The sequence below is a fragment of the Notolepis coatsorum genome (genome assembly GCF_963971535.1).
Source record: "Notolepis coatsorum genome assembly, chromosome: 8".
NCBI classification, from domain to species: domain Eukaryota; kingdom Metazoa; phylum Chordata; class Actinopteri; order Aulopiformes; family Paralepididae; genus Notolepis; species Notolepis coatsorum.
The window spans coordinates 38205324-38214385 of NC_140172.1; the positions used below are offsets into that span (position 1 = coordinate 38205324).

General features: G+C 43.5%; 1 pseudogene across 1 annotated transcript; it reads right to left on the reverse strand.

Moving 5' to 3' along the window:
• Window positions 1–221: 221 nt before the first annotated feature.
• On the reverse strand, window positions 222–2633 carry LOC311233404 (zinc finger and BTB domain-containing protein 21-like; annotated as a pseudogene). Its single transcript has 2 exons — window positions 929–2633; window positions 222–684 (listed from the first exon to the last, which is right to left on the reverse strand). The product of its transcript is annotated as a zinc finger and BTB domain-containing protein 21-like (transcript).
• Between the last annotated feature and the right edge of the window lie 6429 nt (window positions 2634–9062).

The window sequence follows — 9062 nt, forward strand, 5'->3', positions numbered from 1 at the left end:
GTGTATTACTGTGGACGACCAGCTAAACTGAAAGCAAATGTGGAGCGCTGGGCTCGAACAGGCGAGCCCAGCAGATTTCATGGCGAGCGCCTTGCCCACTACGCCACGTAGCCACCCTAGAAGTAAGTCTTCTTGTGGCTATACATTCATGTTCTAACATCAATGTTTAAAATGGTGGGCATCTATGTACCTTGTGTTTTGTTGAGTCATTTGGTTACCTGTTACATTTCAGCCATGGTTACCTGATGGCGCCATATGCTGAAGGAGGACTTGAAGGTCCGCATACATTCCAGACACGTCAGTTTCTTGTACTTGCAGTGCACCTTGTGATCCTTCTTGACCACCGGGCTCGAGAAGCGGAGGCCGCAATATGGGCAAACCGTGGCATGTCGGCAACCCCTCTCATGGTCCCCTTGCTCAAAGAGCGAGGACAGCTTCACGCTGCAGAGCCTACATGAGTAAACCTCGACGTCAGTGTTCTCCTTCTGTTCAACGATCTTGTCCTGTTTTTGAATGAGGATGCGTTCTCTCTCCGTCTCCTGGTCAGCTTTTTCAGTCTGGTGTGTCCTTAAATGCTGTCTGTATTGAGACTGGAACAAAAACCCCTTCCCACAGTACGGACATATGAAGTTGGTTCTCGACCTCTTCTTGGTCAACGCCGGCGCTTGCAAAAAGATAATTGGCCTGTCAAATTGTATAATTGGCTGATATGAACATAGATAATGTATGTAAAAGCTAAATAGTATATTATGCTGTATTGTATTATGAATGAATTATGAGTAGGTATTATTGTATTGTATTATGAATTCATTAGGCGTATTTATTGTTGTATTGTATTATGAATTTGATTAGGAGTTTTTATTGTTGTTTTAATTGTCTGTATGACATGTGAATGTTGTGAGTGTATAAGTCTGTAACTGTATTTTACGTGTTATGGACCCCAGGAAGAATAGCCCCAGCACTGCTGTGGCTAATGGGGATCCAAATAAACGTAAACATAAAACATAAAAACAGCACGGAGCTGTTGGAGGACGATGCCGGGTTCTGCACGACGCCGTGCTGAGTTTGGCAGTGGGTCCACACTTTGAAGTTGGTGTGGAAACGCTTGTGGCAGATGTCACAAGCGTAGGACTTCTCGGGGTTGTGGTACATGTTGACGTGGCGGTGCAGCCCCGCGCTGGACTTGAACACCTTCAAGCAGCTCCAGCATCTGAAGACCTTGTTCTGCCGCAGCTTCTCAGCGTCATCATCATCACGGTCGTCCGCCGTGCTGGCGTTCTGAGGTGCCGAGTCTGAGATGGTGATGTCGTCAAGAGGGAGGCGATCGTTCATCCCTCTAGTCTTCTTGAACGGGTACCTTCTATTGTCTGCCCTAGCCTTTCTTTTCCCAGCGGGACTTAAGTCCAGCCTGGAGCTGTGGTCATAATTTGATTGAAAGTCTTTGGCCAAACTATACCCGACCGTGAATCGAATGATCTCCACGGGGTCAGCGAGAGGACTGCTGGGCTCGGCTCTCACGTGAACCTCCCCTCCTACCTGAGTGTCTTCTTCTTCTTTGTACCTGCTGTGGCACTTGGACCTGAGAACCGGTGGAGGTGATATTTTTGGACTGCAATTGTACTCCGATGATTCCTGCCCTGTTGCCATTGCCGCCATCTTAACAACTGACTGTTCGCGGCTGTGCAGTTCCTTGAGCTCTAGCGTGGACAGTGACCTACGGAGCAGGCTTTTTATGAGTGGGCCACTCCTGTCAATTGTCTGGCTTGGCTCACCTGCCTGACCCTGAAAGGGTCCCTTCGGGTGGTAGAGAGGCTCCTCTTCCTCCTCTTGAGGTCACCTGATTGTAACCTAATGTGCTGTATGTCTGCGTCACTGAAAGACACCGACGACGTGAGCTGTGGCCTCGCTGACATGGCATGAGATGCCTTACCCTTTAATATGGAGGAATACGGATAGATAGACTTTCTTTCAGAATCCATACTTGTTTCATCGGATTTTATGGCAGTGGATTCAGGGTTCTTTACCGATTCGTGATGCGAGTTGTGCTCTGAGGGAGGCCGAGTCTACTGACTCTGCTCTCTAGTAGAATGTGGGGACGACAACCTCTCAGATGTTTTCCTCTGATAATTAGAGCGACTGGGGACAGATGCATCGCCCCAGACTCTACGCACTATGACACTCCTCGCCTGACCGTCATTCTCATCCTCCTCTGAGAAGGACAGCCTTTTTCGGGAGATTCTGTAGGATGCGTGAGGCCTGGTCGCTACAATGTTGGTTAGGAAGGGGATTCCTAGGCTGTAGCCCAGCTCCTGGATCGCCGCCAGGCTGCCTTTGTCCACAAAGAGCGAGGAGGAATAAATGTAATTCAGCACTATCTCAAAGGCGTCGGGTTCACAGAAGTCCAAGTGTATGACTTTGAGGGTTAGGGTTATGGCGTCTGCCGCGTCCATCCGTGCGAAGAGGGACTGAAAGTACTCACTGCTGGAAGCCAGAACACTCCGGTGGGCCTGGTATCTTTGGTCTCCCACCAACAGGACCGTGTCACAGAGCTGGCCTCTCAAGCGCTGCTCATTGAGAGCCCCCAGCATCGAGGGGGCATGGCAGGGATTGCTGTAGTGCACCAGGCTCTCCATGATGGCTAGAAGACAAGACGAGAAAATTACTTTAATCGCAGTTCTGTCACGGCATACGACAAGTTTGTGCAGCCTTGGGTTTGACACAAACTTGAAAAAAGTTGGGGGAAAAAAAATTTCTTTGGTCAAAATAATAACAACGCTTACTATTGGTGGGTCTATTGGCGCACCCCCCACACACCGTATGAGACTAGAGCGAGCACAGATGTAGAGGTTTTGGCCAAATGTGGCTATTTGTTTCTTTACCATAGAAAATCGAGGTAAATACTGGGCCGTTTCTTACAAGTTGATGATGTTGTGAACATTCTGACACCAAATTTAAGTTTTTCTGACCCGTAGATCCGAATATAGAGCGAATAACGGAACGTAGGCCAAGTGCGTCCACATTTTTATAGGATTCTATCACATTTTCATAACAATAGCACCCTGCGCCGTTTTCATTGAGGTTTCTTACAAATTAACGATGCTTTATCTTGTCCTTTATATGCCGATTATCATTAGAATCTTAAATTGTACCATATGTCCCCCTTTAGACAACATATGTAATGCTACCAGCGCACTTTTGTTAAGATAATTAGTTGGCCATTCGCGGTCGCTATACCGAGGTTGCAGTAATAGTTTAACGCTGTTCAGATCACGTCGGAGAATATAGACCCATCCCAGTGACCTGCGACCTGTGCTAACGCTCTTGGGAAATGCAGTGTTGTAGTTCTCAACATTTTCAGCCTTTAATTTTAAACCAATGCTGCCATCTACTGACAACAAAAAAGTGTTGTCTAATCGTCACCTTGAGAGCTACTTCCGTATACAGCGCCGCCCCAAACGCGTGTAGCTTTATGCCAAGCAAGCAGTGCAAAAATTTACCGTAGTGGCATGCAGTAATGCGCCTTTCATTTTCCGCCGCCCAGCGCCCAGGTCGCGCGGAAATAGGCTGTCTATTGCCATTCTCTTTGACAAACTCTAACCTTAACCAGCTCCTTAACAACGCCTAAACATAACCGTTCTAACCTTAACCAACTCCGAAACCATGCCTAACCTTAACCATAGAAATTATATTGCCATTCTCTTTGACAAACTCTAACCTTAACCAGCTCCTTAACAGCGCCTAAACTTAACCGTTCTAACCTTAACCAACTCCGAAACAATGCCTAACCTTAACCTTAACCTTAACCATGCCTAACCTTAACCGGCGAAATAACCTTAACCGGCGAAATAATACACGTTAAAAAAAAATCACGTTAAAAAATATTTTCGATGGGATTCGAACTCGCCAGCAAACAAGCCATAGGATCCACAGCCATGTGTCCTTGCCAATTGAGCTATTGGTAGATACTGAATAAGGGGCGGTGACTTATATATATTGAGCTCCGCTCAAGGCGGGATCTCATGCGCATGCGCGGGCACCTCGCGCGAGCACGCCGGCGCACGCACGCACCTGAGCGAGCACGCCGCCGCCGGTGCACGCACGGTAGCATTTGTCTGAAAAGAAGGGCGCTTTACCGCACTAGCGTGCGGTGACGAATGCGGAAGCATTTTTGCACTGCTTGCTTGGCATTAACGTACAGGCGCCCCAAACCCATTCTAGAGATTCCCACTTTTTGCTGGGAGTGGGGCGTGGCCGTATTTGGTCCCAGACAATAAGAGTGGCTGCAATTGGTCACCGTGACGTTAGTAAGTCAAGGCCTGTCCAGCGATCTCACATCTCACTTACTTTAATTTTTTTTTTTTTTAAATAGTTTTAGCGCCACAGTGGCAAAGTCAAAGTGTTTATTTGTCACATACACATTATATGTCATGGTCCCAGCCAGGGATCATGCCCGAACAATATGAACAGTGGTTTTCTGCCGCCCTCTGGTGGCCAAACGCAGCAGCTCCAGATATTGGACCTTATCCCTTTAGTCCTAGGTCTTCTGGATATTGTTAATGGTGCTGTGTTTTATCTGTTCATGTTGTGTGGTGCGTTTTAGCTTGTGTTTTTCTTAAAAGGTTTATCTTTTCATGTTCCTTTAAAGGTTCATCCCTTATCATATGTTTTTGTTAGTGTTAACTCTTTTACATATGTATTCTCTAAGTGTTAATACTTTACATGTGTCCCTTTAAGGCTTATCCATTTTCACATGTTTTTATTAGTGTTAACTCTTTTACATATGTATTCTCTAAGTGTTAATACTTTACATGTGTCCCTTTAAGGCTTTTCCCTTTTCACTTGTTTTTATTAGTGTTAACATCTTTACATAATGCTCCTTTAAGGGTTGTTCCTTTTAGATATTCCTTTACACATGCTTTTATTAATGATGTGAGTTTTCTTTTACTAACTACCTTGTGTCACCTGTCTTGGCCATGCCTGACCTGATACCAGCTGGCACTTGTTAGTAATCACGGGCAGTATATAGAGCTGCCCGCTCCTCACATTCATTGTCGCACCATTGTATTGTCTCATTGTTATCACAGTTGTGTTCGGTCACGTACTCACCTTTGTCACCAGTATTCCCTGTGAGTCCGTTCCTTATTTCCCCAGCTCTGCTGAGTATTCTTTTCGGGTCTTGCAGTTCGCTTTTGTTTGTAACAATTTCAACTTGTATTCTTGTTTGCAACTGCTCAGTAAAAGCTTGTTCACTTCATTCCGTCGCCTCAGCCTCTTCTCTCTCTGCTCGTGTTTCCTGCATGTGGGGTCTCCTCTCCTATCCCTGACCGAAACCCTCACATTATACAAAGTAAAATCACAGTAAAATGTTGGACCTGCCCCCCCCCCCCCCCCACCCCCATTATCACGCTGTAAGATGTGTGTTTACGTCAAATGACAATATTATACATTCAACGCTGGATTTGTGCTTTTAGAAATAGATACATTGTAACAACACAGACAGGGTCAGACACATGGAGGTATAATATCAGACCACATTATATTATTGAGACTAATGCCTAGTCATTATGGTGTTTGTTTAAAAACAGACTAAATATAATATCTTATCCCTCTCTAGAACCCAAAATGATGTGTTAAAGAGCAATAGAGGCCTTGCTCGGAATGTTTGTGTAGTTCTTGTTCTTCCAGCATGGCTACCACTGAGTATGTGTGTTTTTGTGTATGCATGCATATGTGTTGGCACTTTTGTCTTTGAGTGTTAAAGGCAGGCTGCTCCAGTGGTTGCCACACACACACACATACACACACGCACGCATGCACACGATTTTTATTTCCTCACGGTTTTACGATAAAATAGATATAATTAGCATTTTTCCGATAAATACTTATTTTCGGTAAATCTTACAAAACATCGGTAAAATGAAAATATACACTTTGACTGCTGTTTTGATAGGGTTATGGTCTTTACTCTTAACAAAAAATAAATAAATAAATAAACTCTTAACATCCAAGGGCCCACATGTGGGCCCTCATGAGGACGATTCGCGACGCGCCAATTTGCCGACCTCTAGCGGCTCGGTGTGCATTTCTTTTAATACAATATATAGATAGAATTAAAGCCCTATTAGTTGCCTGTCAATTGCCCTTTCAAGTGACAAAATCCGTTCAGCGGTTCTCGAGTTACATGCCGATATGTGAGGCGTGCGCCAAAGTACACATTACCACCCCCGACCTCCGGGGGCTCTAGCTCCGTCAATCATTTGGTGATCTCGAAAATTACTGGACAGGGTTGTAGCAAATGAGTGTGGCTTTCCAATGATACCCCATTATATGATAATTGGGGATCTAATACGGTCTCTATTGATCTATTTATGATAAAGAAAAGCAGGGTCCCCCAATTGGGGGACCTTACGGCTTAACAGGTTTTAATGATCATGTATCAACCATGGTAATACAATTTGTGTGTTATATCAGTTAAGGTTCATTGGATGTTTTGGTGCCTCCAGACATGAACAAGATGAGGGTACAAGGGAATGGATTGGGACTTTAGGAAATGTAAGGACTAGACAATGACATCATACAGAATCAGACGTGGGAGATTTCACCTTCTTTTCAACTTCTTTTTTGTACAGTGTGTGAGAATAATGGATCTGTGCTTTTGTTGCTAACCAGCTCTCTGTAACTTGTGTCATTGTCCATGGGGTGTGAACTAAATTCAATGTAATCTTTATTGAATTTCTTTCAAGATTTCAGGCTTTTTGGACACTAAACTGCCATTCATTTGTAATGGAAAATCATGATTTCCTGAATTCTTGTATCCTGATCACATACCTCTCGCTGTAAATATGAGAATAAACCTTTTTTTATTGACTAAATCTAGTCTCTGCTTCAAGTGTTTGTTTCAGTCACAGTCATTATGTTTAGTACAGATAAATTGTATTGATTGAATTGAACTTTATTAACAGATTGCAGAATGGGTACAGTACAGTACAGCTCAATACATACAATTGTTAAGGGGATGCAGACCAGAGAAAGACTTTCGTCTTGTTTACATCAGGGTCCCCCATTTTCAATTCATCATAACATATATGACATACACGACATACAGATAGACAGTACTGCTACATCTATACATTCATGACATACCAGATTTGCAAATACAGTACTGTTTGTGATACAAAAAGAGTCCAGAAAAGAGAGTATATACATTTGACGTAGAAACTGTACATTGAAAAGCAACCACTGCGTTGGCTGGGAAATGTTGTAGCTTAAATGTTGTGCTTGTATTAAAAAGAACGATGGATGCATAGACATTGGATCATAAAAAAGAGACTAGGACAGCACTCCAATTTCACTTTTTGATTATGTATTAATTTCGGGCAAGACGCCCTTCCTCAGCATGCATTCAATTCAACAAGCAATTATAGACACCTTCAACCAGCACAGGCCCCTCCCAACAGGGCGCGCCCCAACAATTCCAGGCACAGTTACGACAACATACATTTTTAACTAAAAAAACACAAATTATATTCACATCATAAAAAAGCAAGCTGTTGTTATGACTATTAAAGTGTCGAGCCACCGATGATTTAGAATAGAACAGATCCTGGTTTTTAACTCGTTTTGTTTTGCCAACATAAAATGACATGGGCGTTTTAACAGGTAGACCATATTTAGTATTACACGTGATTCTGCCCCTAACTTTGATGTCAACACCAGACTTCGGATGGGTAAAATTATCACGTAAATTGGAAGACCTCTTGTCAAAACGTCTAGGCAGAGTTTCAAATGAAGTTGCAATTTGAGGGTCACTTTCCAATATGTGTCCTGAGTAAATCGCACCTTATTGAGATGGTTATCCAACAACACATCCCCATATCCCACTTTAAAGCTCTCACTCAGATCTTTAGCTTGTGACTCAAACCATTCATCAGAATCACAAATACATCTAATCCTCAGTAGTTGACTATACGGTAGACCTCAGCTTCATACCGTCTTCTGTCCGACCTACAATGTCTAAACCATGCCTGATCTACTTCATTGCTGGGATAAGTACTTCTATTCTATTCTATTACTCCTATGTCCGCCCACTACAAACACGGGAACTCTCTAACCCCTGTCCCCGTCTCCCTGAGTGGATGTCTCGTGGTGATGGCCAAGGTGGTGGATGTCTCGTGGTGATGGCCAAGGTGCAGGTGCGATCTTCTCTACGTCGCCCCCATACTTCAAATGGATCCGAGGGGAATACATACATGCATACATTCATCCAAATGAAATATGACTGTGATATTTTCAGCTCCGACGAGCCTTGACATTTAGCTTTTATCTTGTTTTCATACCAGCGCTCGTTTCCGTATGCTTTTTCTTTTGTTGTTCTTAGCTCTATTTAATTTATTAAATGTTTCTAAAATGTTCTTATGTACCGTAGTTGCTATTGCATGTACATATATGTTTTATTACATACCGGTACATACATACCAACTATTCGCCTGTTTTATTCTCCACCCATCGATCATCCATATAGCAACACTATTATTATCACCGACATCCAAGTTGGGGGATCCCCCTTTGAACAGCCCATCTGAGGTTTCTCTCCTCGCCTTTGGTGCTTTTTCCTATTGCTAGGTTTTTAGTGAGTTTTTCCTTATCTTCATTGGGGAATGTCTGGGAGTGTTGCATATTTGGATTTTATAATGGTTTTTGTTCTTGATTTATTGTGATGTTTCTTCTTGACTTGTTGAAAGAAGACTTGTACAGCCCATGGGGGCATTACCTTGTGATTTTGGGCTTTACAAATACATTTGATTTGATTTGAATTCTCTTTAATGTTGGTGAATGGTAACTGCTGAACTGTAGAAAAGTATTTCTATCAGTTTCCTTTTTTATATACGTCAGTATGTAAAGAGGTTCCCTCTTTTTTCACCAAAACATCCACAAAAGAAATGCCAGGGGCGACAGTGGATTGGGAGGTAGAGCAGTTGTTTGGTAATCCGGAGGTTCCCGGTTAGATTCCCGCACCTCCTGGGCAGCGTGTCCTTGAGCAAGACACTTAGCCACTAACTGCT